This window comes from Lemur catta, chromosome 6, assembly GCF_020740605.2.
Source record: "Lemur catta isolate mLemCat1 chromosome 6, mLemCat1.pri, whole genome shotgun sequence".
In the NCBI taxonomy this organism is placed as follows: Eukaryota; Metazoa; Chordata; class Mammalia; order Primates; family Lemuridae; genus Lemur; species Lemur catta.
This window is the reverse complement of record NC_059133.1, coordinates 32,392,858-32,420,514: the sequence shown is the minus strand read 5'-3', so window position 1 is coordinate 32,420,514 and position 27,657 is coordinate 32,392,858. Positions and strand designations below refer to the sequence as shown.

The following is a 27,657-nucleotide window of genomic DNA, read 5'->3' as shown; positions in this document are numbered from 1 at the left end:
TCTATTTCTTAATCTTGAAAAACTAAAATTATTGGATGATAGGCAGTAATATAGTAGTACATGGAGCAGTTATCAAAAATAGTTCCTAGAACTGAGCAAAGATACTAAAACAAAAATGAATATAAAATGACTATAGAATGTTTTTATGTAACAGTGACTAGATAAGGGTGGCAGGAGGAGGGAGGATAGGTGGCAAGAGTTCAATAAGGAGGGACTTTGAAAGCCGCAGTCACTGAGTTCAAATTTTATCCTGAGGGCATATTTGTGCACAGAGGCATACTTTAATAAAATCAATGTTGTTGAAAGATTAATCAAGCAGCCATCTGTTGTGGGAATGGAGTGAAGATAGACTGAAGACAAGACTAGTAAAGAAAGTATTGTATTGATCTCTATGAAAGATGAAAGAAATAGTGACACAAGGAATGGAAAGAAAGTGAGAGATTAAGAGAGACATTTTGAATAACAAAGTCACATAACTGAGTCACTCTGCTCAGGAAGAAAACAAACATTTCCTTAATTTTGAACAGGAAAGTTGAAGCTGTGACATCTCCAACTCAAAATTATAGTGGCTATTCGGATTATAATAAAAGATTCTGAGTTCTGAACAGTTCTGAACAGGTAATAGTGAATTTAACTTTGCAAGAGTCACCTGCAATGTCAGAGCTTTGAGTAAGAATAAGCTTTCTTACAAATAAAAGAATAAGATTAAATAGGAACTATATTGGAGGTGATGTCCACAGTTAGGAAGGCAAGAGGAGGAAATATGACCAAGGAGAGAAGAAAGAAAAGCAATAGCAGTTGGATTTAAGCAACAGTATCAAATTGTGGAAAAGTATAAAATAATGAGAACTGGAAAGACTGTTGGAATTGACAGAGATCTTGGGTAATTTTTAAGAAGGCAGTTTCAGGCAACATATGGGGGAGATTGGAGTTGGATAGCAGATTAAGGAGAATAATGAAAGTCTATAGATGTCTTCACTCAGTCTGGAAGAGTGACTAAATGACTGAGAGAAAGGGGAGCAGCTACATAAATTAGTAGAAGGGAATTGTTTTTAAAAATAGAATAATGAATAAATTTGAAAATAGATATTAGCCAGGAGAAAACCTTCCTTATCCATTCACCTTTTTTTTTTTTGGAAATTTACCTTAAAAAATCTAGGGCCCAGAAGAATTTACTGAATTTTTGATCCTTTTGTCATCTGCAGGATTCACGGAAGAGAGAATACAGAGCGAGTGAGGTTAGCAGAGGGAAAAGGAGGCAGGTGATTTTAATGCACAGCAAAATTTGGATTACATTTTTGTCTCTGAGGCTTATGTTGCATGAGCACCCACATTGTCTCTGAGAGTTAAATGATAACATGATGCCATCTGATCTCTATCCTTCTGGGAATCTCTGTTTTCCTCTTGTGAGATAAGGGAACAGGACCCATTTAAGGATTACCCACTGTCATCACAGCTTGCACAATAGAACCAGCACAGAGCTCTTAAAATATTCTGGTGCTTTCCCCTCTCCCCAAGATATTTCTTAATGCTTTTAGGAAAGAAGTATTTTCTGGACCCTAGTAGGATTGGAGGAGCAAGTTGCTTCTAACAGATCCGTTCCAACATAATCTTTTCAGTAGCCTACGAACTCATTTCTTAATCCTTTGCTTTTGAAGTGGCTGCATTTCAACTTCATTGATTGTAAGCAATTGTCGAGTCCAGGTTTCGATTGGTCATCTGACTATTGATAATAACACCAGTCACAGGTGTTGAAGCCAAGACATTAAAAGCCAAAGCCTTGGTGGGTGCACACCTGTTAATGAATTCCACCTGATCAAAGTCATGTGTCTCTTTTCCTGTACTGACCAACACCTTTAGAATGCACTCCATGAATACTTCTCAGAATCCTTCTGATACAGAACATTTTTGGTAAATGTGTCTCTTTCCAGAGGCTCATGTTTGAATTAAATAGAACTCTAAGTCTATATATAGGCCAGGAGGCAATAATCAGTGGAAAGAGATAATCCTGAGGAGAATTAGCATCAGTTTATGACGTAAACTCAGAGTAAACTATAGGAATGTTTTTATGGAAAAGAGATCTGGTTCCCTGGAAAATAGGAAATGCTGCCGTGTCCAGCAAGAACTCCAGAAAAATTGGAAATTCAAAGTTCTCAGGCTCTTCCATGTATACCCAAACATCCCTATCTCATATCTGAGGGTACACGCTTTTCCACTACCTGGTGTGGTTACACACTTAATCAGTGTTACAAATCTGTCACTCCTGCAATCCAAACTAAACTTCATCTCAGTCGTACTTGTTCTGCTATTTCTCTGTTCTTCAAATATGCTTTTGTTTTCATGATTTCCATATGTAAACTCTCTAGAGCCATAGGAAGCAGCTAGCTGACTCCATAAACTTTATAATCACTACTGTTGATACTATTAGGGATTTGGTCTCCCAACTGTCTTTCTTTTTCCTACACTTTAACCCATGTCACAACAGATGATAATTTGAGTAAATATGATGTTACATTGAGTGTCCTATATGTCAAGAATATTCCAAATTTATTTCATGTATTACCTAATTTGGTCTTCTAACAATCCTATTGTTACGTGCCCATTGTTAGATACTATTGTTTCAATTTTGTGAATGTGGAACAGGTGCTTGCAGAGATTAGCTTATTTACAGTCACCTAGATTATAAATGGGGACTTAGGACATGACTCCTGCTCTGTTTGAGTCCAAAGCCAGGACACTACACTAATAGGTATAATATTGGGGAAATTTTTCAGTAATTACCTCTTCCTATGTACAATTTATAGCTATTTACTGACCATCTTCTATGAAACAGACAATTTAACAAGGATTGTGGTAGATATGAAAAAAAGATCCCAGATCTTGTTGAGATGATCATAGTGTGTTAGACAGTCAGTGTGCTGGAAGCATGAAAGAAGCACGTGCAGAAGAGGCATGAGTGGCTATGGGATGGCCATGGTGTGACCTGCCAGCATTATATCAGGAAATACTTCAGTGACTGAGGAAACATTCTAGTTCCAGGAGTAGGGGTGGCAAATCACAGAAAACGAGGTAGGGTTTAAAGATAGGTACCTCTCCTAGTACAAGTGGGATAAAAACAAGAACTCAATATGTAGTTGAAGGTATGAACCAGGCTTGGGCTTACCCAAAAGGCATTTGACATTAAAAAAAAAAAAAAAAAACAACCATCCAATATTGTCTGGCATTTGAAGAAATTTTGAATAGGGTACTGAGATCATTGAAGAAGACATTCTAGTCTGTACTTGGTCATCTTGTTTTCCACTCTATCATCTTCATGATTTTGAGGTCACCCCTACTTAACCTAGTTAACCAGAATATAAAATGAATGTGCTTATAATTTTAAATGCACTCCTTCTTCATTTCCTCACCCCAGATCTTTACAAAGAGAGGTGTCTATATACTCTAAATGATTATTATTTCTGGGAAATATCTAAAAGGATAAAAAATGTACTGAATGGGAAAACTATGTGTATTTTTTCCCCTACCATGTGGTATTGGATTGGGTACTTGCAGTTGAAGAAAAATACAATTCTTTCACAATATCTATTTTCTCATTCATTAGAGAAAGAAAATAAAAGCATAGGTCTCCATGATACAAATTCAATGGTAAGCAGTAAAACCAAACTCCTTTTGTTTTGAAGTTTATTCTCCTAAATTAGCTCCAAAAATTACTATATATGTGTCATTGTAGTGTGTTCTGTGCTTAATTTCCTAATACCCATTTCACCTCCAATGATTATTCTAAGCCTATCCTTGTGTGACTATTTCATTGCCAATGATTGGCACATGACTCAACCAGGTTGGGCACACGATATAACCCTAACCAATAAAAACTAAGGAGAAATCTGTTAGGGGCTTTTGAGAAAGATTTATATGTTTCTGAAAAAGAAAGTTGAAAAATATATGTACATCTTCTCTATACAGTCACTGATAAACAGATACGTGGGAGGGTCCATGACCATCTCACTATGACCCTAATAAAATGACACTTCAAAGTGAAGTACAGAACCAAGAAGAGCATGGAGAAGTGGAAACAGCATACCAGAGCCTTCCTAGAGCTTCATCAGCTGTGATTTCTTTTATATTTGACTTTATACATTTTCTTATTATTTAAGTCTATTTTAGGTAGAATTTTCTGCTACTAGCAAATTTACTCACTTGAAGCTGTAGCCAAAAAACAATGGTATGCTGAGGTTGAGTGGGATTGCTTTCACACATGCACATCACAGAAAATAATTCCAACATTTACTAACTCTGCTCAAAAATCATGTAGAAGTGCTTACATTTCACCTCTGCAACTCTTTTGTCTATACATATTTTATAATACCTGGCACTACTCAAGAATATTATCTTGCTTTTTGTATGTTCTGTATCTACTATACAGTCTCTCCTGCAAAATCTCTAACAAAAATGCTCCCTCATTGTGTGCAGTTCTTGGGTGAATGCGGGTCATTCTGTCTTTTGACAATTACTTATATTTGGAGAATGTACCAATTCTCCTATGTGGCATTTGCCCATTATCTTTTAAAAAAATTGGGGATGTTAGAAGACAACAACGAAATGTTCTATGGTGGGTGGGAGGAGTTAGGGGTATAGTTGAGAGATAATAAGAAGGAAAAGCAATGAATAATTTGTTTACATGTGTGTAAACAGATAAATAAAATTTTCCAAAACGAGCAAACAAACAAAAAAGGACAATGGATCGAATGTATTCCCCTACCATTTACATGTTAAAATTCTCATCCCCCCAGATGATGGTATTAGGAGGAGAGCTCTTTAAGTAATTAGTTCATGAGGGTGAAACACTTATGAATGAGATTAGTGCCCTTATAAAAGGGACCTCAGAGAGCTATCTTGTTCTCTTTCCACTGTGTGAAAAGTCTGCAGTCTGCAACCTGAAAGGGGGCTCTTAGCAAAATCTGATCATCCTGGCACCCTGATCTTGGACTTCCAGTCTTCAGAACTTCAAGAAACAAATTTCTGTTGCTTATAAGCCACCCAGTATATGAAACTCTGTTATAGAAGCTAGATTTAAGACTCCAAGAGTTACAAAATATGCTCTGGGAAAAAAATAAAATAAAAATTTAAGGTCAGAGTTATTGTTTATTGTTTTGAATAATAATAGATTAAATTCTATTATTGAAATATTTCCTTAGTCTGGGAATGGTGGTTACTTTAATGATAGAAAGAACTACTATTATTTTATATGCACTAGTATTTTATATTTCAATGCCATCTGTGTTTATAGCTTTCGAAAGTGATTAAGAATTGAGTGGCTATCATTCATCCTCAGTCTATGATTGAATTACTCTGGAAATCATTGTAGTGGTATACAGATTAAAGCTATGATGGAATTCATAACATTCTAACTAACTTAGGTAGTAAACAGAAATAAGTTTTTATGATATTGAATGTATAATAAAAAAGGTTATTTGACTTTTTTCATAGTTTCATTTTATTTTCATTACTTTCAAATGGCTAATCATCTCTTTTCTATTAATAAAGTCCATTTTGAAGACATTTTGCAATCTGTTAAATAGACAGCATACGCTTACTTTGGACAATTTGGTTTCAGTTTTGTTTATAGTGAGGTTAACAAAGAAATATCAACTTCAAGGGAGGCTCTAAAAATAATACTCATTACTTAAACAGTATAAAGATAGTGTTCTAGTAAAGGCAGACATATTGAGCAACTCTCTAAATGGTCCTTCATAAAACACAACTAAGAACACATTCATAATAGACATGAATACATTACTAAAGACATTGCAGTATATAGGATTATACTAGTTGAATTGGGTTTCCTTCAACTCTTTCTCTATTACTTTTTAAAACTCAGGATTATATTGTCTTGCCTTACAACCATCCAATGTTTCATTTCTAAATTTTTGAAGCCAGGTACTCTTAGAATAAATTTAATTGAGATATTTTGTGTATTTGAGATATTTTATTTCTGAGAGTAAACTATGAGGAAGGGGAACTCTTGGATTCTTTGTCTAGCTTCTGTTGGTGAAATGACAACACTTGTGCATATATTTATTAAAGCCACACACATGCACACATATATCCCTCTTAAACACAATAAGAAACCTTTATTCAAACAATGTATATAGTCTATTGATGGGTGAGGCAGCCCTTTAGGGTACTAAGTGCTGTGGGAGACATAAAGCAGAAGAATCCTAATGTAGACTGGGTGAGTGAGGGAAACGTTCTTGGAGGAAGTGACTCTAAAGATTAAGTGGGGAGAATAAATTAGAGTTAATCAGAAAAAGCACAGTCTATTCACAGCATAGGAAATGCTGGTTACAAATTTCATAGATCTCCAAGGATTTGGATCCAGATGAAAACAGTAGGCTAGGGATATGGTATGTGAGTCTTTGATGTCTTAATAATGATGTTGTTACTTTCCCCAGCGCTTTCAGGGAGTATTGCAAGGATTGGAAACAGTGAAATAACTTGTTCATGAAACATTTGTGTTTTAGAAAATTCATGTGGATAAAATAATATGGATAAATTAAAAGAAATTAAGTATAAACAAAATTTTAGGCAGTATTTTGGGCAAGAAAACATATGACTCTTCTTGAGATATTGTTATTGGAAATGAAGAGATGAACTGGAGAAAAATTAAAGAATACTAACTTATTTAATATTAAAGTACATAGAACATAGTGTTTGGTTTTATGAGAGACATTAGGTGGGAATTAGGAGGGTGGGTTGAGGGAAATAAAAATTATACCAAGGTTTGAGAATATAGATAATGAATACCTGATGGTGACATTCCCTTACATAAGTGTTAAGAAAATCTCAGAACACTTAAAAAAATATAAATGCCTGTAACTTCTGCAAATATTCTTCATAAATAAACTATACTCCAAAATGTTAGAATGATATTTGACTCAATTATTCACACATAGTACTGTCAATGAAATACAAATTAATGATATAAAAGTCTCTCCAGATTGAATGAAATAGTTGAATCAAGCACAACTGAATATGGAATCTGTATCTCCGATACTTGGTATTTCTCTGTATGTCCACCAGGCTCTGCTATCTAATAAAAATATATGCTATAAGATAATGTACCCTAAAAATGACACATCACTTTCTGGTGTTAGAAGCCAGTCTGGTTATGATGTAGGCCTGGCTTTGAGGAGTTCTGAGATTTCTGAATAGGCCATCTCATGGCATTCTCTTTGCTATGAAATGCTGTCTGCGATAGGCAATGTTTCATCTTTGCAGCCTTAGCACATAAGAAGTACTTATTCATAACCAATCCACCATTGATCTTTATTTCTTTCTGACATTACATTAAAAATGGTCTTTAGCAAAAGCTTTTCTAATTTGATTTTTTGGAGTTGTAGTAAATGGCACCAATTTTAGGAGAAATAAATGTGTGCATGTGTGTGTGTGTATGTGATAGATTATGCAAGTTACCATAAATTATATTTCTTCTTTTAAACAAAATTCAAAGAACTTCCCTGTTCATTATCACAGCTGGGTGTTGTTTGGCAGAGTGATCACAATAATGGCAAAAATTTTCCAGCCCTACCTGCATTCACACATTTTGCAATGTGACTTTGTGGTTACTCCCATTATGAGCTAGAGTTTATTTCCCTACTCCTTGAATCTGGACTATGATTTGTTTTGGCCAGTAGAATGTGGCAAAAGTGACCGTACCAGTTCAAAGACTATGGCTCAAGTGTCCTTGTGCACTTTTGTTCTCTTTTTTGCTCCTCTGCCTTTGTTGTGAGAACAAGCCTGGGCTAGCACTACTGGAGTATGAGAGAGCACATGGAAGGGAGCTGATTTCTCATAACCAATAGCAGACTGACCCCAAATATGTGGATGATTCAGACAAAATTAGCACAGTTGTCTGTCCCACAACTGACTGCAAATGCATGAGGAAGCCCAGACAAGACCAGAACTGCCAGCCACAGAGTCGACTTGTAAGCAGTAAGGCACAAATATTATCTTAAGTCACCAAGTTTTGGGGTGGTTTGTAATGCAGCAATAGCTAACATATGAAGTTAGTTATGTACCATGATTACAGAGGTACCATCTTAGTATCATGACTAAGGTAGATAAGAAGTTTCTTGGTTTATTTGGTCATTCCTCATCATAACCCTCATTTGGGACTCAAATTTTTCTGCTGGCAGGTTGTTACAGAGGATAGAAATCTAAGCCAATTTATAAATGTTATCACAATAAGTCCCTTTGTCTTTATCCTTAATGGGACAATATTAAATGTATTTACATACATTTATTTTAATTACAATCTTCACATATGTGCTATTGAGGGAAACCTCAATAGGAAATTGAGGGAGGCATGTGCTGTGTGGCCAAAATATACTTTGAGTAATAGGCCTGTGCATCCCCTTTTATCCACTACTAATGTTCTTCAACAAAATAGGCTCAGACATTCTTCTCTGAGCAAATTATTTCCAAACTCTACCCAAGTTTCCCTTTCTATGTTGTGTCAGTAAGCAAAATGCTCTATAAAATATAAAAATATCCATACTTTGGAAACTTCATCTTTCTTCCTAAAAAAGGCAATTCCTTTTGTGGACTAAATCAAACCTGCTTAGTTGTAATTGATACATTTTTAATTTCAAAAGCTGCAATGTGTGTGTGTGTGTGTGTGTGTGAGCAGGCATGTGTGTAGTCTATTCCAAAATATGCCTATTCACATAATACAACTTTTTACCTAGATCACATCTAATAATGTACTTTCTCTGTATTTAACAATGTATCTCTAGTGTTTCTAGTGTTTAAAAAATATTTCCTGAGTAGTACTGTTCATTTACTTCTCATCTTTCTTTATCTTAACAATTAAGAGCCATTAACTATTATTAATATAAGTCACGAATAGCTCTTTTCCCTACAGCTTAAAAAAGCTTCACTTACAAAAGTTACAATTTTCCCTATTTAACCTCACTAACAAAGTTTTTCTAAATACTTAGTGGATGTGGTCAAACAATACAAGGAAGGCAGAAGCAATGCTTTGATGTGAGTAAGTGAGTGAGTGTATGGGGGGAAAGAGAGACAGAGGGAGAGAGAGGGAGAGCTACCAAGAACTATCTAAAAGGTCATTCTGAGTGAGGCAATTATTAATGCTGTGAGGGAAATGTTCCAAATTACTGACCCCAAGAGGAATTTTTTCTGCAGATCTACAGATGTGTTTTGTTTGGCACACAAAGTGTTTAAAACAAACTTGAATTAATTGCCATATTTTAAAAATGGGGAATTTCTCAAAAAAATTACATCTTTTCTGGAAAAATCAGAAAATATATCCACACTGAGCCCACATGCTTCAGTGACAAAAGTCATCTGTAGCCTAATAGAAACTACCCCTCCTGGTGGGCGGTTGAACCCTCCAGATCTGTCAATGCCAAGTGTTCTATTACTTACGGCATTTGTGTAAGACAAAAGAAAATTTGGAAATTCCTTAAAAACAATATTTTTAAAATTATTTTGTCTGGGACAGAGTAGAGAGCTTTGACGGCGTTGGGAATAAGAGCGTATAGATTTGGCAGCTATTTACCTGGCTTGCTTATCTCATGTACTTGCCTGGCCCTCTAGGACTTTCAGTTTCAATCCCTGATTTAAGGTTTTAGGACAATTGAGATAGTCAATACTTTGGGATCAGAGGTAGCAGAAACAAACTTAGATTTCCTTAAAAAGAAATGTGGGAAGAGATCTGGCTCACATTATTTGAATCCAGGGATACAAAATAATGTTGTCAGAAATCAATGTCTTTTGTTCTCCATTTCTCGACTCCATTGTTTTCCGTGTTGGTCACATTCTGAGGCTGGCTCTAGCCATGGGATGATAAAAGGTCTTACATAGTCTTTAATGCCAATAATTCTAGAAAAAGGGAAAATATATTTTCTAACTATTCGAACATAACACATTGAGAGGGCTTTTATTGACTGGTCCCAGACCACATGCCCAACCTAACCAATCTCTGTTGCCACCGGGGCATGGTATTCTCCCTGGTCGGGCCTAGGTTCTAGGTTATCTGCTTATCCCTTTGGCAGGAGCAAAGAGAGTTAACTTAATCTGGAACTTGTGAAATAATATGTCTATAGTGAAGAAGAATTCTGTTAATTCAAGAAGGAGAGAGAGATTTTGGTCAGGCGAAATGACAGTTGTCTAGACAATTACAAATTAAAATATGACACTAGGGAACTCTGTGGTTATTCAGGAATGCATACTTGAGTTTCTAAATGAGTTTCTAGAACAAAGTACAATGTTGCTTACATATATTTCCCAAGAAATCTATGAGGTATATATAAACATATCTCATATCTTTGTACAAATGGGCCACTGAGGAATAAGGAGAATAAGAGATGTTATCAAGGAAGTTAAATAAATCATATTGTAATAGAAAGAATAACATATTAGGAGCCAGAAATCTTAGCTATTATTACTAGCTGTGTTACCTTAAGTATGTCATTTATCCTTTCTAGATCTTAGGTTTCACTTTTTATTTTAATTGTGAAATGTATAATACATAGGAATGTACAAAAATATACACATATTTTAAAGAAAAATAATGAAGAATGTACTCTTATTACCACCACTTGGCTTGACAATGAAAATGTCTCCATGTACTTGGAACCGCGTGAGGTGTCCCTCTTATTGTTTCTCCTTCCCCTCTCTCCCAGAATAATTGCCACCCTGAATTCTGTGTTACTCATTCTCTTATTTTCTTTCGCTTTTTATCAAACATGTATATTTATCCCTAAAAATGTCATTTAGTTTGGACTGGTCTGGAAATTTATAAAAGTGGAATCCTATTGTAAGCTTATTTCTATGACTTATTTTCTTCAGCATTATACAATATATATCAGATTCACTAATGCTGATACACATAGCTCTTACTGGGGTGCACAGAAATTTCACATTGCCATATCTTCCTCACAAATTGAATTTTTACTTATTATAAAGTAAACTCCTTTTCCTTTGGTAAAGCCTTTCTTTATAGACGACTTTCTAAGTAAATTACATAACAACCCCAATTTTCTTGGCTCATTTGTTTCCATCCTTTTACTTTCTGTTTTTATTTTTTAATTGTATAAATAGCATATACATTGATTTTTATATTCATTCTGAAAATCATTATTCTTTAGCTAGAGAATTTAATCTAGTTATATTTAGAGTGATTTATAGTATAATTGGATTCATTTTTGCATATTGTTTTCCAGCTGATTCTATGTACCCTTTTTCTTCTCCTTTTCTTCCTTCATTGTAATTAATTTTGTCTCATGACATATTTTTCTTGCTACCACAGTATTTGCAAATTATAGACTTTTTTACCACTGCAGGGATTGTCACAGAAATTATAAGATACATTTTTACTGTTGAGCTTTAAATTTAATCAGTATCATTGCTTTTTCCCCAAGACAACATAAAACCAACAGAAAGCTTTAATTTAATCTACTCATAACAGCTTATACCTGTTCAATATTTTAATTTTACATACATAATCCCATTAAGAATTACACTATGTGTTTTACTCAGTCAGTATTCATTTAGATTTTCCCACATATTTCCCACTTTCTGTGCTTTCTTTCTTTCATTCATTATAGCCCCTTTATTTGGGACCTCTTTCTTTTTGCCTAGAGTACTCCTATTAGACTTCAGTCCAATTTCACCTGTGATAAACTCAGTTTTGTCTAAAGTCATCTTTATTTTGCCTTCATTCCTGAAAAAAAAATTTTTTTTCCTATAACTTTTGAGGTTGACATTTATTTCTTTGGAGCCTAGGAGCCTATTGATGTTACATCACTGCATTCTGGCTTCTATTATTGCTGCCTGTCAAATTAACATGCCTTTGAATAATTTTTGTTTCTTTTCTCTATATGTCATTGGTTTTCTGCAGTATTACTGCAGTATTTCTAGTCGTGGAAGTGTTTTATATTTAACATTGGATTGTTCAAACTTGATATCTTTTATTAGTTTTGGAATGTTCTCAGGCTCTATATATCTTCAAATATGCATCTACCCCATTTGCTCTCTCCTTTCCTACTGGAGCTCTGATTACATGTGCTATATTTGATTACATCTTTTATTGGTCTCTCTCTGTTGGATAATTTGTTCTGACTTATTTTCTAATTCACTACTTTTTTTCTTCATCTGTGTCTAATCTAATCTATTGAATTTTTAATATATTATACTTTCATTTCTGAATATTCTATTTTTTCATATTTGTATAATTATTTTTGTAGTTTATAATTCCCTGCAAATAGTGTCAATCTTGTTTTTTATTTATTTAAATGTTTTAATACTATCAATTTATAATATGGATTTGAAAATTCCAACTCAACTCATTGTAGTTTGGATTTTATCCTCATTCTCCTCATTTTATCATTCTCCTCATTCTCGCTCTGTCTCTCTCTCTCTCTCCCTCTACCTAAATTAGCACAGTGGTGTGGGTCTCTCAGAATGAGGTTTGGGCTATGACTGAACATATGATCTCCACTGTTAAAAAAGAAGAGAAATCCTTCCAGTGAGAACAAGTGACACTGAGATATGAAAGCTTGGGGTTTATATAATTAATGAACCATAATAAAGTTGTCCTACATATGATAAATATACATTTGTTGTTAATCTCACCCAACTAATTGTGAGATTTACCTGTATGTAAGTCAACCAACTCTAAAGTGTCAATCCTTGATGTGATTTTTGCATGTCTGATTATGGTACCACAGCCATTTGGCTGTACTTTATACATATGCAAATTAGTTTTTGTATACGAAAATCAGACAACCATCATAATGGTGATGCTGATTAGATACATGCCTTTCCCTGGATGCAGGCAACACTTTTATGTTTGTACTGATAGTGTTGTGGCTACAACTGAGACTTTGATTTATTACACATCCACATCCACACACAAATACTCTACACGCAACCAATGCTGCTTATTGTCAAATTATTTTTCTTAAAATCCCTTGTGAATATGGAACTGTAGATGGATTACTCTTCATTCACCCTTAAATCAAGAGTATAGCCTTTGGAATCCTAGCTTACCTGGTAGAGGGGTATGGACCATCTTCTACTTAGACTCTCCACCATGGACAGCCCTCGTGTTATGAGTTCTGTTTCTATATCTTAAAAGATCAATAAGAATCAGTATAATATTACCATAACTGGCAAATGTCTTCGGGGAAAAAGTGGTTTCTGTGCTTTGCTTCTCTGGATAATTCCATACTTATATTTTGACTTGTTGATTCCTTTTAACTTATCAATTCTTTGATGCTCTTAAAATGATTTCTCAAAATATTTTAATTAGCATTTTAATTGTTTTCAGAGGAGGCACTTTTTCTGAATAAGGAACCTGATGGTTCCCAAAGACTTGGTGAAAATTTTTGTCATTGTTAATATCTAGAGTAGAGTGGGGGTTGGTAAGGCTCCAACTCTATAATTCTGTGACTCAGTGAGTGGGTAGGATCCGAACACTTACATCTTCTTCCTCTTCACTGTTCTTAGCTCCACTAGAGTGAACACAGAATTTCTGAGGCAGTCTCTCCTCTTGTTCTAGGAATAAGAGACAAAAATTATATGTTGACTCCTTTGCTTGGAAATTTCCCATAATCACTTATTATAGGAATTTCTATACTTCAGAGGCTAGTTTCTTTACAAATAAACTATGATAGAATATGGGTGGTATTTGGCTGATGAAAATTAACCTCAAAATTCTATTCTCAAAAGGAGAAAGATCTTATACTACTAAATTCCAAATCACATTCTTCTTCTTTTGCTAGTATTATGTTTCAAACAATGCAATAGCATTTAGCATTCTATTCTTTCTTAAAAGTAATAATACATGTTAGATAGAGTGTTAATTTTTTCAGATTATAAATTGTAGAAGTTTGCATGGTGCATGTCTCCATTTTGTGTATTGGGATGGGTATAGTGAATATGAACCAGCTTCAAATCGAGGTCATTTGGTATAATTTATGAATATGTCTCTGAGTTTGAATATATGAAGCAGTTTATATGCTAACATAAAGTTTTATGATGTTTTGCATTAATATTTTCTAACATAAAAATATTGAACTCTATTTGAGAGCTAAAGTTGCAAAATGATTCTGTAAACAGTAACGTCTGACTTTCAGTGGTTTACATAACTGTAGATTTACTTCTTAGTCACATACTATGTCAGCAACTGAGGGTTAGATGCTGACTTTGTTCCAAGTTCAGTATCAAATGTAGGTCTGCTCAAATGTGTTCTCTCATTCTAGGACCAGCATGATGATACATACATCTGGGATATGATGTTTGCATGGGAGTATACAGAAACATAAAAGGGAGGCAGAAACTTACCATTCCTTTTACAGCTTTTACTGAAAGCTGGCAGCTTGTCACATTTGCCCATATTCCATTGGTCAAAGCAAAACTTGTGGCTGACTGGCACACTATTGAGTAAGGAAAGATTACTTCCTATGAGGTAGGGCAGGGGAGAGTAAAGATTTGCAGAATAAGAAAATCTACTTCAAGGACACTTTGATTATTATTTGTTTATTTTTTAAATTACATAATATTTATAACAGAAATAAATTTGTAAAATATAACATAAAAACCAATGTACAAGCCAGCCAGTTTTAGTAAAACTATTTTTTAGTATCTGCACCCAGACACTTTTTTTCAATGAATCAAGCATTCCAGAGATAGTTGAACTCCATGTTTAACTCTTCATCATTCATTTCCTTGTCATCTCTTCCTTCCCAATGTTAACCACCATCTTGAAATTAATGTTTCACTTTTTCATGCATGTGTAAATATTAAGTGTCCTGGCCTGAAAGGTTTTCTGGTGAAAAATCTGTTGTTAGTCTGATAGTGGTTCCTGTGTAAGTCACTAGAGACTTTTCTCTTGTTTTAGAATGATTTCTTTGTCTTTGACTTTTGACAGTTTGACTACAATGTGCTGTGCAGAAGATCCTTTGGAATTGTATCTATTTGGAGATCTCTGAGCTTCCTGTATCTGGATGTCTAAGTCTCTTGCAAGACTTGGGAAACTTTCAGCTATTATTTTGTTAAATAGGATTTCTTTTCTTTCTTTCTTACTCTCTTTTCTTTTCTTTTCTTTTTTTTTGAGACAGGGTCTTACTCTGTCATCCAGGTTAGAGTAGTGTAGTAGCATCATCATAGTTCACAGCAACCTTAAACTCCTGGGCTCAAGCGATCCTCCTGCCTCAGCCTGCCAAGTAGCTGGGACAATAGGCACATGCCATCACGCCTGGATAATTTTGGTATTTTTTTTAGAGATGTGGCCTTGCTCTTGCTCAGGTTGGTCTTTAACTGCTGGCCTCAACCAGTCCTCCCACCTAGGCCTCCCAAAGTGCTAGGATTACAGGCGTGAGCCATTGTGTCCAGCTGCTAAGTAGGATTTCTGTCCCTTTGATATTCCCTTCACTTCTGGCACAACCAAAATTCAAATATTTGGTTGCTTTATGGTATTCCATATGTCACAGAGGTTTTTTCATTCTTTTTGATTCTTTTTTCTTTATCTTTTTCTGACTGGGTTATTTCAAAAGACCTATTTTCTAGTTCTAAAATTGTCCTTCTGCTTAATCTAGCCTATTACTGAAACTTTCAAATGTATTTTGTATTTGTTTTTTTCTCAACAATATTATTTCTACATTTTTCTTATAATTTTCATTTCAAAATATTAAGGATTAGAAGTGTTTTTTGTTACATGGATGAATTGTGTAATAATGAAGTCAAGGCTTTTAGTGTGCTCATCACCAGAATAGTGTATATTGTACCTGATAGGTGAGTTTTTATCCCTTACCTTCTTCCCACTCTTCTCCCTTCTTAGTTTCCAATGTCCTTTATACCACTTTATGACCACGTATACCCATTGTTAAGTTCCCACTGATTAGTTAGAACATGTGGCATTTGGTTTTCCATTCCTGAGGTACTTCACTTAGGATAATGGTCTCCAGTTCCATCCAAGTTGATGCAAACAACATTATTTCATTCTTTTATGGCTGAGTAGTGTGTGTATATATGTGTGTATATGTGTGTGTGTGTGTGTGTGTGTGTGCATATGTATATATATCTCACATTTTCATTATCCACTCATGAATTGATGGGCACTTAGGTTAATTTCATATCTGTGCAATTGTGAATAGTGATGCAATAAACATTTGGATTGAGGTGTATTTTTGACATAATGACTTTTTATTCCTTTGGGTAGATACTCAGTAGTGGGATTGTGGATCAAATGGTAGGTCTACTTTTAATTCTTTGAGGAATATCCATACTGTTTTCCATAGAGGTTGTACTAATTTCCAGTCCCATTAAGTGTATAAGCATTCCTTTTTCACTATATCCATACCACCATCTATTGTATTTTAATTTTTTAACAATAGCCATTCTGAAAGGGGTAAGGTGTTCTCTCATTTTGGTTTTAATTTGTATTTCCCTGATGATTAGTGATGTTGAGCATTTTTTCCAGTTTCTGCACAGCAAGGGAAACAGATTGCATAGACAACATACAGAATGAGAGAAAATATTCACAAACTATACATCTGACAAAGGACTAATGTCCAGAATCTACAAAGAACTCAAACAAATCATCAAGAAAAAAAAAAAACAAAACATTAATAAGAGGGCAAAAGACATGGACAGAGGTTTTCCCAAGAAGATAGAAAAATGGCCAGTAAACATATTTTGTATTTCATTTAACGATTTCTTCAGTTCCAGAATTTTTTTTTTTTGTGATGTCTACCTCTTTGGTAAATTTTTCTTTCATATTCTGAATGATTTCTCTGATTTCTTTGTATGGTTTATCTGAGTTCTCTTTGTGTCTCACTGAGCTTCTTTACTATCATTATTAATACCGTGAATTCTTTTTCTGGGATTTCATAAATTTATTTTTCATTAGAATTTGTTGCTGAAAAATTGTATTTTTGGGGGAGAGTGATATTTCTCTTCTTTTTCATGTTTCTTTTGTCTTTATGTTGATATCTCTGCATCTGGTATAATAGTCACATCTTCCAATTTTTTGAATTTGCAGTCACAGGGGAGGATTTTTCCCTGAAGATACATCTATGGTTTTGGCTGGGTAAGCAATCTGGCTTTGATTCTGGGTGTGTGCACTAGTATAGTCTCTGTATGATTTCTTTGGCGGGAAACAGCATCAGTAGTGTCCATGATTTCCTCTGTGGTTTAGGGTGTGGTTGTTAATGGAGGCTATGGTGAAATTTTGCTGGGGATGAGGACATCAGATAAGTCAGTCTTTGTGCCCCACTGATGGTAGTGGCAGTCCAAACATGCTTGTCTTTGAGACCCAGGATAGCACACATTGGCACCAGTGTTAGCAGGTCCAGGCATACTGATTCTTTGGCCTCTAGGTGACTTGTGGAGGTACTGTAGTGGCAGTGGTAGACTGGGCAGGTAGACAGGTCCTTGGTCCCCTGGACTGTGGGCATGGTGTGGCTGATGGCAGTAGCAGTGTTGGGACAATCCTTTGGCTCCCAAGTGGTCTGTGGTAGTGTTGGCAATGGCTAGACAAGCCAGTCCCCAGGCCTGAATGTGGCATATATGGGTAGGTGCCAGGCAGTGGTGGTAGTGGCAGGCTGGGTGGGCTCATCCTCATGCCCACTGGGAAGAGTGCTGGGGCCCAATGGCAGTGTATAGAGTAGGAAGATCCCCAGGCTTCTGCACTTTGTGCTCAAGTACTGGGGAGGATGAGCTGATCTGGGAAGGTCTGTTCTCAGGCCCTCTGGTGGTGCATGGGGGAGCTGGCTGTGGGAGGCAGGCATGGGGTGATCTCTTGCAACCTGTGGGAATGTTTTGGTGGGGGCAGCAGTGACTTTACTGAAGCCCTGCTGCTAGGAAAGGGAGGGTTTCTTTCCGTGGTAGCAACTGTAAACAGGAAGCAGGGGAGCATGGGCTTTGCCCACAGGTGGTGGTTACACCTTTGCACAAAGACAAATTCCTCAGGGTACCTCTCCAGGCTCTCAGCCAATCTGGGCCAAGCTGACTGCCTCACTTCTCTCTCCTTCCTCACTTTACGTGTGTCCTGTCACTTCTCTGTTGAATTCCAGCATTCTCTCTTAGGTGATCTATTTGAAGTGTGATTATCTACTCGATATTTTGGTTCTTCTTTGTGGAGGAAGCAAGTACCAGATGCTTCTCATCAGCCATCTTGAAGCCCTTCCCTCCAATATGATGTTTCATATATGTATACATTATGAAAATGTCTAAATCAAGCCAGTTATCATAAGCACTATCTCACATAATTATGTTTGTGTGTGGTGAAAACATTTAAAATCTATGTTTTAGCAATTTTCAATTATACAACATGTTATTAACTAAAGTCACAATGCTGTACAATAGATCTCATGAAATTATTCATTCTGTCTAACTGAAATTTTGTATACTTTGACCAGCATCTGCCCAATTTTCTTACTCCTCAGCTTCTGGTAAACACAGCCTTAAAAAAGAAGGAAAGAAATTTTGTCATTTGTAACAAAATAGTTGAAGCTGGAGGACATTATGTTAAGTGAAATAAGCCAGCCACAGAAAGACAAATACCACACGATCTCACTCATTTGTGCAATGTAGAAAACTTGAACTCATAGAAGTAGAAACTAGAATGGTAGTTGAACATTTACTTTTGAATATTTATCATGGTTCAAACATGATTCTGTTCTCAAACAACTGAGGCAGTTGTTGAGAGAACTAAAAAGAATCAGGAGAGTGTGTCACAGAAAGTATAAGAAATTATCATCCTTAAAAGTCAGAAGATGTACTTAGTCTTCCTAGGTTGCAGAAAATTCAGTGAGGACAAGTTTAGCTATAAGTACCATAGTAGAGAACAGCAATTTAAATGAATTCAATTTTGGCAGCCATGATTATTTTAGTGATGCAGAAGGTAATTAGTTTTAAGAGGTGAGGCAGCATAGAAAACATTTTTAGATTAGAAAAGCTTTATCTAGAGACATAAAATATATGCATTATAAAAATATATTTTTTAAAAGGTGAATGCCAGCTGGCTAACGATAGTTGAAATCAAATACTTGAGAGGTCCTCCATGTTTAGTAAATATCAGAGAATTGGGAAGTGTGGTACCACCATTCTCCAGGAATATATGTAACATCATTCAGAAGCCCAGACTTAGCAAAAAGGAGATGCAATTATGAAAGTTAAAAAGCATAAAATCTTCTGAGATACAAAGGCAAGAAGATCAGAATATATAATGTTAGCAAAAAAGTGGCTGTAGTGTTGTATTTTATTGTTTAGGGAAGGAAATGGTGTCATGGGGAGGGTGAAAAAGAAGAAATTGTTACTTCCATTTCTGTTTCTTATGTTTAAATATGAGTGCTTTAATATCAGACTGTATATTTCTTTTTGCTATGTATGTACAGTACCTTCTATGACATACAGTATTATTCAATAAATGGTTATTGAATTGAGTTTGTACAAAGACAATTTTATTCAAAAATTAACAAATAAAACTTCTATATTTCATAAAAAATATATCTTTAAACACTGAAAATGGGTTAAAATGACAGTATCCAGAGTTTCTTTCATAACCAGATACTAGTGAGAGAAGGGAAATTGCTTTCTGAAATGAGTCACAGTGATTTCTATTTTTGAACAGAAATTGTCCACTGACACCCTAGAATTTCTCACCTGGATCTCTCCAAACCATGTATTTTAAACTGTTTTGGAGAGCTTTTAATAAAGGCATCAAAAGTAGAAAGGCTAACTTACAAAAGGATGGCATGATACATTGTGTTAATCTTTTTCCTATGGGAAATGTAATAGAGGTAGGAAGACAAATAGTCTCCGCTAGCATTGAAAAAAAATCAAGCAAGAAACCTTAGTGTGGGTACATTTAAAATTCCTAAATATAAAAGCAAAACATTAACCCATAATGAAGTTATTTTTGTTCTGCTTATGCTTTTAAATACAGCATGTGAAATGTTCTGCAGTAATATGGGACTTAAAAGAAATATAGTGCCTGAAGCAGAGCTTTACATTTTGACTGCCCAGTGAAGAAATCAATGAGCTTTTAATTTTTTTTCTTAACACATATTGACAACATTTTTACAATTCAGTTAAAATTAGTGTTTCAATCATTTACTAAAATAAATGGATCTCTCAAAGACAACTATTTTATAGCATCAATAGAGAAATTTATAATAAAAATTGAAGTATATTGCTACATTCCATTCCACTCTAGTAACTATTTTTAAATTTTTTAATTTCAAAATATTAATTAAGGGGAACAAGTGTTTTCGTTACATGGGTACCTTGAATAGTGCTTAAGTAAGAGCTTTTGATGTGCCCACCACCAAAAATAGTGTTCATTGTACACAATAGGTAAGTTCTTATCCCACACCCCCATCCCAACCTCCCCCTTCCTTCATTTCTCATGTCTTTTATATCACTTTGTGTTCATGTGTACCCATTGGTTAGCTCCCACCTATTAGTGAGAACATATGGTGTTTGGTTTTCCATTCCTGAGATACTTCATTTAGGGTAATGGTCTCCAGTTCCATCTAAGTTGATACCAACAACATTATTTCATTCCTTTTTATGGCTAAGTAGTACTCCATGATATATACACACACACACACATACATGTATTTATGTCACACACATTCTCTTTATCCATTCATGAATTATTGATAGACGCTTAGGTTGATTACACATCTTTGCAATTCTTAATTGTGCTATGATAAACATTCAAGTGCAGGTGTCATTTTGATAAAATGACTTATTTTCCTTTGGGTAGATACACAGCAGTGGAATTACTGGATCAAATGGTAGGTAGGTCTACATTTATTTCTTTCAGGAATCTCCATACTGCTTTCCAGAGAATTTGTACTAACCTGCAGCTCCACCTAGAGTGTATAAGTGTTCCTTTTTCTCTGCATCCACACCAGCATCTATTGTTTTTTGACTTTTTAATCATGGCCATTCTGATATGGGTAAGGTGATATCTCATTGTAGTTTTAATTTGAATTTCTTTGATAATTAGTGATGTTGAGCATTTTTCATATTTTTTTGGCCATTTGTTTATCGTTTTTTGAAAAACTTCTATTCGTGTCTTTTGCCCACTTTTTGATGGTTTTGTTTATTTTTTTTCTTGCTAATTTATTTGAGTTCTTTGTAGATTCTGGATATTTGACCTTTGTCAGATGTATAGTTTACAAATATTTTCTCCCATTTTGTGGGTTTTTTATTTACTCTCTATTATTTCCTTTGCTGTGAAGAAGCTTTTTAATTTAATTAAGTCCCATTTATTTATTTTTGTTGTTGCTATATTTGCTTTTGGGGTCTTAGTCATAAATTCTTTGTCTAGGCTGATGTATAGAAGAGTTTTTCCTATGTTTTCATCTAGAATTTTTATAGTTGCATGCCTTACATTTAAGTCTTTAATCCATCTTGAATTATGTTTATATATGGCAAGAAATAGGGGTCCTGGTTTCATTCTTCTACACGTGGCTATCTAATTTTCCCAGCACCATTTATTGAATAGAGCTTCCTTTCCCCAGTGTATATTGTTGTCTGCTTTGTCAAAGATCAGTTGTTTATAGGTAGACAGTTTTATATCTGGGTTCCCTATTCTGTTCCATTCGTCTATGTCTCTACTTCTATACCAGTACCATGCTGCTTTGTTTACTCTGACCTTGTAGTATAATTTGAAGTTAGATGATGTGATGCCTACATATTTGCCTACAGATTTGTTCTTTTTCCTTACGATTGCTTTGGCTATTCAAGCTGTTTTTTTTGTTTCAAGTAAAGCTTAGGAATTTATTTTCTAGATATGTAAAATATGATGTTCATATTTTGATGGGGATTACATTCAATCTGTAAACCACTTTGGGCAGTGTAGACATTAGTATGATGTTGATTCTACCAATCCATGATCAAGGGATGTTTTCCCATTTGTTCGTGTCATCTGCAATTTCTTCCATCAGTGTTTTGTCATTATCCTTGTAGATATCTTTCACCTGATTGGTTAAGTATATTCCCAGGTATTTTGTTTTCTTTGTAGCTATTATGAATGGTATTGATTCCTTTATATGACTCTCAGGTTGACTATTATTAGTATATAGATATGCTACTGATTTGTGTACAATGATTTTGTTACCTGAGACTCTGCTGAATTTATTTATCAATTCCAGGAGTCTTTTGGTGGAGTCTTTAGGGTTTCTAAATACAAAATCATTCTGTCAGCAAATGGGGAGCGTTTTAATTCCTCTCTCCTGATTTGGATGCCCTTTTTTTCTTTCTCTTGCCTGATTGCTCTAGACAGGACTTTCAGTACTATGTTGACTAGAAGTGACAGTGGGCACCCTTTTCTTTTTCCAGTTCTTAGGGGGAATGCTTTCAACTTTCCCCATTCACTATGTTATCTGTGGGTTTGTCATAGATGGAATTTATGATTTTGAAGTATGTTGCCTCTGTGCCTAGTTTGTTGATGATTTTTATCATGAAAGGGTGCTGGATTTTACTGAATGCTTTTTCTGCTTCTGTTGAATTGGTCATACGGCCCTTGTTTTTGTTTCTGTTTATGTGGTGCAGTACATTTATTAGCCTATGATAAATCATCCTTGCATCCCTGGGATGAAACCCACTTGATCATGGTGGGATTATCTTTTTGATGTGTTGTTTAATTCAGTTTGCTAGTAATTTGAGTTTTTTTTTTTGTTTGTTTTTGAGACAGAGTCTCACTCTGTTGCCTGGGCTAGAGTGCCATGGCATCAGCCTAGCCCACAGCAACCTCAAACTCCTGGGCTTAAGCAATCCTTCTGTGTCAGCCTCCCCAGTAGCTGGGACTACAGGCATGCACCACCATGCCTGGCTGATTTGCTAGTAATTTGTTGAGGGTTTTTGCATCTATGTTTATAAAGGATATTGGTCCGTATTTTGTTGTTGTTGTGTCCTTCTCAGTATCAGGGTAATGCTGGCTTCATAGACTGAGTTAGCGGGCAATCCCTCATTACTGATGTTATTGAATAGTTTCTGTAGTATAGATACCAGTTCTTCATACGTCTGGTAGAATTTGGCTGTCAATCCTGGTCCAGGGCTTTTTTTTTTGCTTGAAGATTTTTTGTTACTGCTTCAATCTCACTGTTTGTTATTGGTCTGTTCAAGACTTCTATTTCCTCTTGATTCAGGCTTGGGAGGTTGTGTGTTTCCAGGAATTTGTCCATTTCCTCTAGGTTTTTTAGTTTGTTTTGTTGAGGTTTTCATAATATTCATTGATGATATTTTGTATTTCTGCAGTTTCAGTTGTAATGTCTCCTTTTTCATTTTTGATTGAGGTTATTTGAGTCCTTTCTCTTCTATTAATACTTTTGGTTAATATTGCTAATTGGTCTACTGATTTTGTTTATCTCTTCAAAGAATCAACCTTTGTTTCATCGATACTTTGAGTTGTCTATTTTTGTTTCCATTTCATTTAGTTCTGCTCTGAACTTTGTTATTTCTTTTCTTCTGCTGGTTTTGCATTTAATTTGTTCTGTTTTTCTAGTTCCTTGTGATATGACATTTAGATTTTTAATTTGTGATCTGTCTTTTTGATGTAGGCATTTAAGGTATGAATTTTCCCCTCAGGACTGCTTTTGCTCAATTCCATAGATTTTTGAAAGCTTATATTCACTTTGTCATTCAGTTTAAGGAATATTTTGACTTCCATCTTAATATCATCATTGACCCAAGGATCATTCAGCAGCAGGTTGTTTACCTTCCATAATTTTGTGTAGGTTTGAGTGTTTCTCTTGGAATTGATTTTTAGTTTCATTCCACTACAGTGTAAGAAGATATATAGTATGATTTCAGTTTTTTTGAAATTGCTGAGACTTGTTTTGCTGAAACTTGGCAAAAGATATGATCAGTCTTGGAAAATGTCCCATGTGTTGTTGATAAAAATGTATATTCAGTAGTTTTTGGATAAAATGTTTTGTAAATTTCCAGTAGGTTCATTTGTTCTAGAGTTCTCTTGAAGCACAGAGTTTTTTTTACTGAATTTCTGCTTAAATGATCTGTCCAGTTCTGTCAGTGGAGTGTTGAAGACTTTGGCAAGAAAGATGCTATTGTTTATGTCTTTGTTTAGATCTAGAAGAATTTGCTTTATGAAACTGAATGCTCCTGTGTTATATGCATATATATTTAGGATTGTTTTGTCTTCTGGTTGAATTGATCTCTTTTGGTAAATAATAACCATCTTTGTCTTTTTTTGCCATTATTGATTTAATGTCTATTTTATCTGATATGAGAATGGCTACACCTGCTCACTTTTGGTTTCCATTTGTGTGGAATATTTTTTCCATCCCTTAACCTTGAGTCTGTGTGAGTCCTTGTGGTTTAGATGTGTTTCATGAAGACAGCAAATACTCAAGTTGTGTTTTTTCATTCACTCAGCCAGTTTATGCCTTTTGAGTGGGCCATTCAGACTATTCACGTTCAGTGTTAGTATTGATATGTGGGATGCTGTTTTGTTCATCATGTTGGATGATACCTTATTGTTTGTTTTCTCTCTTGTTCCATTGTTTTACAATAGCTGTGAGCTATAACTTTGGGTGCTTTTACACTGGTAGGTATCCATTGTGCTGTTGTATGCATAATGCATTTTTGTGTATTTCCTGTAGGTCAGGTCTCATGGTGACAAATTCCCTTAGTGTTTGCTTGTCTGCAAAAGTCTTTGTTTCTCCATCTCTTTTTAAACATAGCTTTGCAGGATACAAAATTCTTGGCTGGAAGTTCTGTTTATGAAGAATGAAAATGGGGCCCCAATCCCTTCTGGCTTGCAAGATCTCCACGGAGAAGTCTGCTATTAGCTTGATGGATTTTCCTTTGTAGGTTAGTTCTTGCTTTCATCTTGCAGCTTGTACAGCTTGTAGAATTTTCTCCTTCACTTTGACTTTGGCTAGGTTGATGACTGTGTGTCTTGGGGATATCCTATTTGCTGTGAAACTTTCTAGTGTTCAGTGAGCATCTTGTATTTGTATTTCTGAATCTCTGGTGATACTAGGAAAGTTCTCCTCAAAAATTTCCTCAAATAGGTTTTCCATGCTTTTTGCATTTACTTCTCCCTCTGGGATAACTATAATTCATATATTGGCTCATTTTACATAGTCCCATATTTCTCTGAGTGATTGTTCACTCTTCTTTATTTTTTTTTGTTTTTCTGCATCTTTGACTGATTGGGTTAGTTTGAAAGACTTGTTTTCAAGCTCTGAGATTCTTTCTTCTGATAGGTCTAGCCTGTTGTTGAAGCTTTCTGCTATATTTGGTAACTCCCTAAATGACTCCTTCATTACTTTAAGTTCTGCTATAACCTTTCTTATGCTGTCTATCTCCTTAGAGCATTTTTCATTTTTTCCATTCATGTCCTGAGATTTTTTTTTTTTTTTTGGCTTCTTTGGGTTGGTTTTCAACTTTCTCTTCAATTCAATTCATATTGTTTGCTATCCATTTTCTGAATTCCATTTCTGACATTTTAACAATTTCCTTTTGGTTGGGATCTATTGCTGTGGATCTATTATGATCCTTTGGGGTGTCAAGCTAGCTTGTTTTTTCATGTTACCTGAATTTTTTGGCTGGTTTCTTCTCATCTGAAACCTCTTCTCTCAGCTCAGGGCTAATAAATTTGCAGTACACCTGTTGTCCTTTGGTGGGAACTCTCATACTTTGTGAGAAGGAGGAGAGGTCCCTAGATAACACCTTTGGAGGATTGTCCTGGTGGGAGAAGGACAGATGCACTGAGAGCCTGTAATACTGCTGTTCTCCTTCATCATCTTGATCACCTGTATTTGTCACAGTCCAAGCCAGTGCTGGGGAATATTCATTTGGATTGAAGAATTAGCCCCCAAGTCACTGTTGGAAGCTTGGGCAGGGTGTTGTGCAAGTCCTTCTCCACAGAGGAGGGTGGAGTGACCTGACTGGCACCTGGGCAGGTTATGAGACCTTGGCAGGTGCCTGGGTGCATCACAGGACCTTGGCCCATGTCTGTGCAAGTCACAGAACCAAAGCCAGTGCTGGGGGACTGCCATTCAGTTATAGTTCTCCATGAAAAAGTCAGTTGTTTTGAGATGTTATTGGGGTCTAAGCATCCTACAACTTCAACAATGCATTCTTTCACACTTTCTACATCACTGAATGGCTGCCCTTTTTTCCTGAGTATACATGCTACTTTATAAGTTGCTTCAGTGACATTATTTCCAGGTCTTATTGCTGCTTGAAAGAATTGTCTTTATTTTTGCTTTTAATCTTTTAATTTCTGCAATATACCTTTCATGCCTCTCACTCTAATTTAAAATATCCTTATGAGTATTACAATGCTGATAATCATTGAATTTCTTTAATGTTGATAGTGCAGTATCACAAAGCAAGCAAATCATCTTACCTTTAGCAGAAATAGATAATATTTCAATGCCCAAACTTCATTAAAAAAATCTGTTTTCTTCCTTCCGTGTTCTTTTGGTTTTCTTTGACATCATGGGCTATTACATAGACAGAATTAAAAAATAGTGTTGAACTGTGCAACTATTCTCAAATTCTACTTCAAATAGAAACACAGTGTCAAATGGAAACACCATTGTTTTGCTGATAACAGACTAGCATACTCAACCCCCTTAAAACTCTCACCAACCAGCCAACCAGCATCTTGCAGTTGTGGCACCAGTCAGGCAGGGGAAGTTAGAACTAAATTGTAAGCATGGCAGGCATCATTTATCCCTTATGGCTTACTAATGTTCTAATTGTGCCAGTCAATCTGGGAGGATTATTTCATTGGAACTTATTTCATTTTTTGGTATTTTAAATATGTTCATTTAAAAATAAAATTAAAATATAAATGATGAACAAAAATGTGTTAATAAAAATAAAAGGATTTGTTCTGTAAAATTTGGATCCAGTCAAAAGGCTGCACCTAAGGACCTAGAAGGCCACAGGTGCCCATCCCTGATCTAAAACAATCCCTTTCTTTTATAAATAATAAAGCTGAGGCTCAGAGAGATAAAATATCTCAATAAATAGATATAATTTAAAATATTTTACTTTTCATCATATATATTCATGTATCAGCTGATAGACATTATTTTCTGAAATACGGTTCTGAAAGAAAAAAACACATAAATTGAAAAATTAATACAAAATAAATAATGAACTATCAATATAACAGAAGAAATAATATTTCATTGAATCTGTTCAATTCATGTTCTTATGAATAACAAAAATAAACTGACTCCTTATATTTGAAGTTTTCCTGAATTAAAAGTTAGGAAAAAACAAAAGCAAATGGATCAATGTGACACAAATTATCCAATCTATTCCATGTCAGACATGTGGAATTATGTTTGTTAATCTTTCTGTATTTCTAAGTTTTGAAAATATGACTATAAATTATGAATGCCTATATGGATTAGTTTAGATGCATTTATTTTTGACTTCTCATCCCAATATATTTTAGAAAATGAAGTAGAGTAATGTTATTAAAATCAAGTTCACTATTGCCTCTCCAGTGGCTAGCATTGTGCCTGGCATTCAATAATGCTTTTGAATGAATGAGGGAATAAGTAAATGTTTGAAGATGAAAAGATGAGCAGGCTCATATGTGGTGTATATTTATTGTGTCTTCCA

At 35.1% G+C, this 27,657-nt stretch overlaps 2 long non-coding RNA genes across 2 annotated transcripts in view; both read right to left on the bottom strand.

The window, feature by feature from the left end:
* Positions 1 to 13,137, bottom strand: part of LOC123640639 — a 41,364-nt gene extending 28,227 nt beyond the window's left edge. The window contains exon 1 of the long non-coding RNA XR_006736006.1: positions 13,075 to 13,137. This is a non-coding gene — a long non-coding RNA (uncharacterized LOC123640639). The remainder of the gene's footprint in view (positions 1 to 13,074) is intronic.
* Positions 13,138 to 13,352: 215 nt separating this feature from the next.
* LOC123640638 lies at positions 13,353 to 26,487 on the bottom strand. Its single transcript, XR_006736005.1, has 3 exons — positions 26,423 to 26,487; positions 14,371 to 14,487; positions 13,353 to 13,581 (listed from the first exon to the last, which is right to left on the bottom strand). It is a non-coding gene; the product is annotated as an uncharacterized LOC123640638 (long non-coding RNA).
* Between the last annotated feature and the right edge of the window lie 1,170 nt (positions 26,488 to 27,657).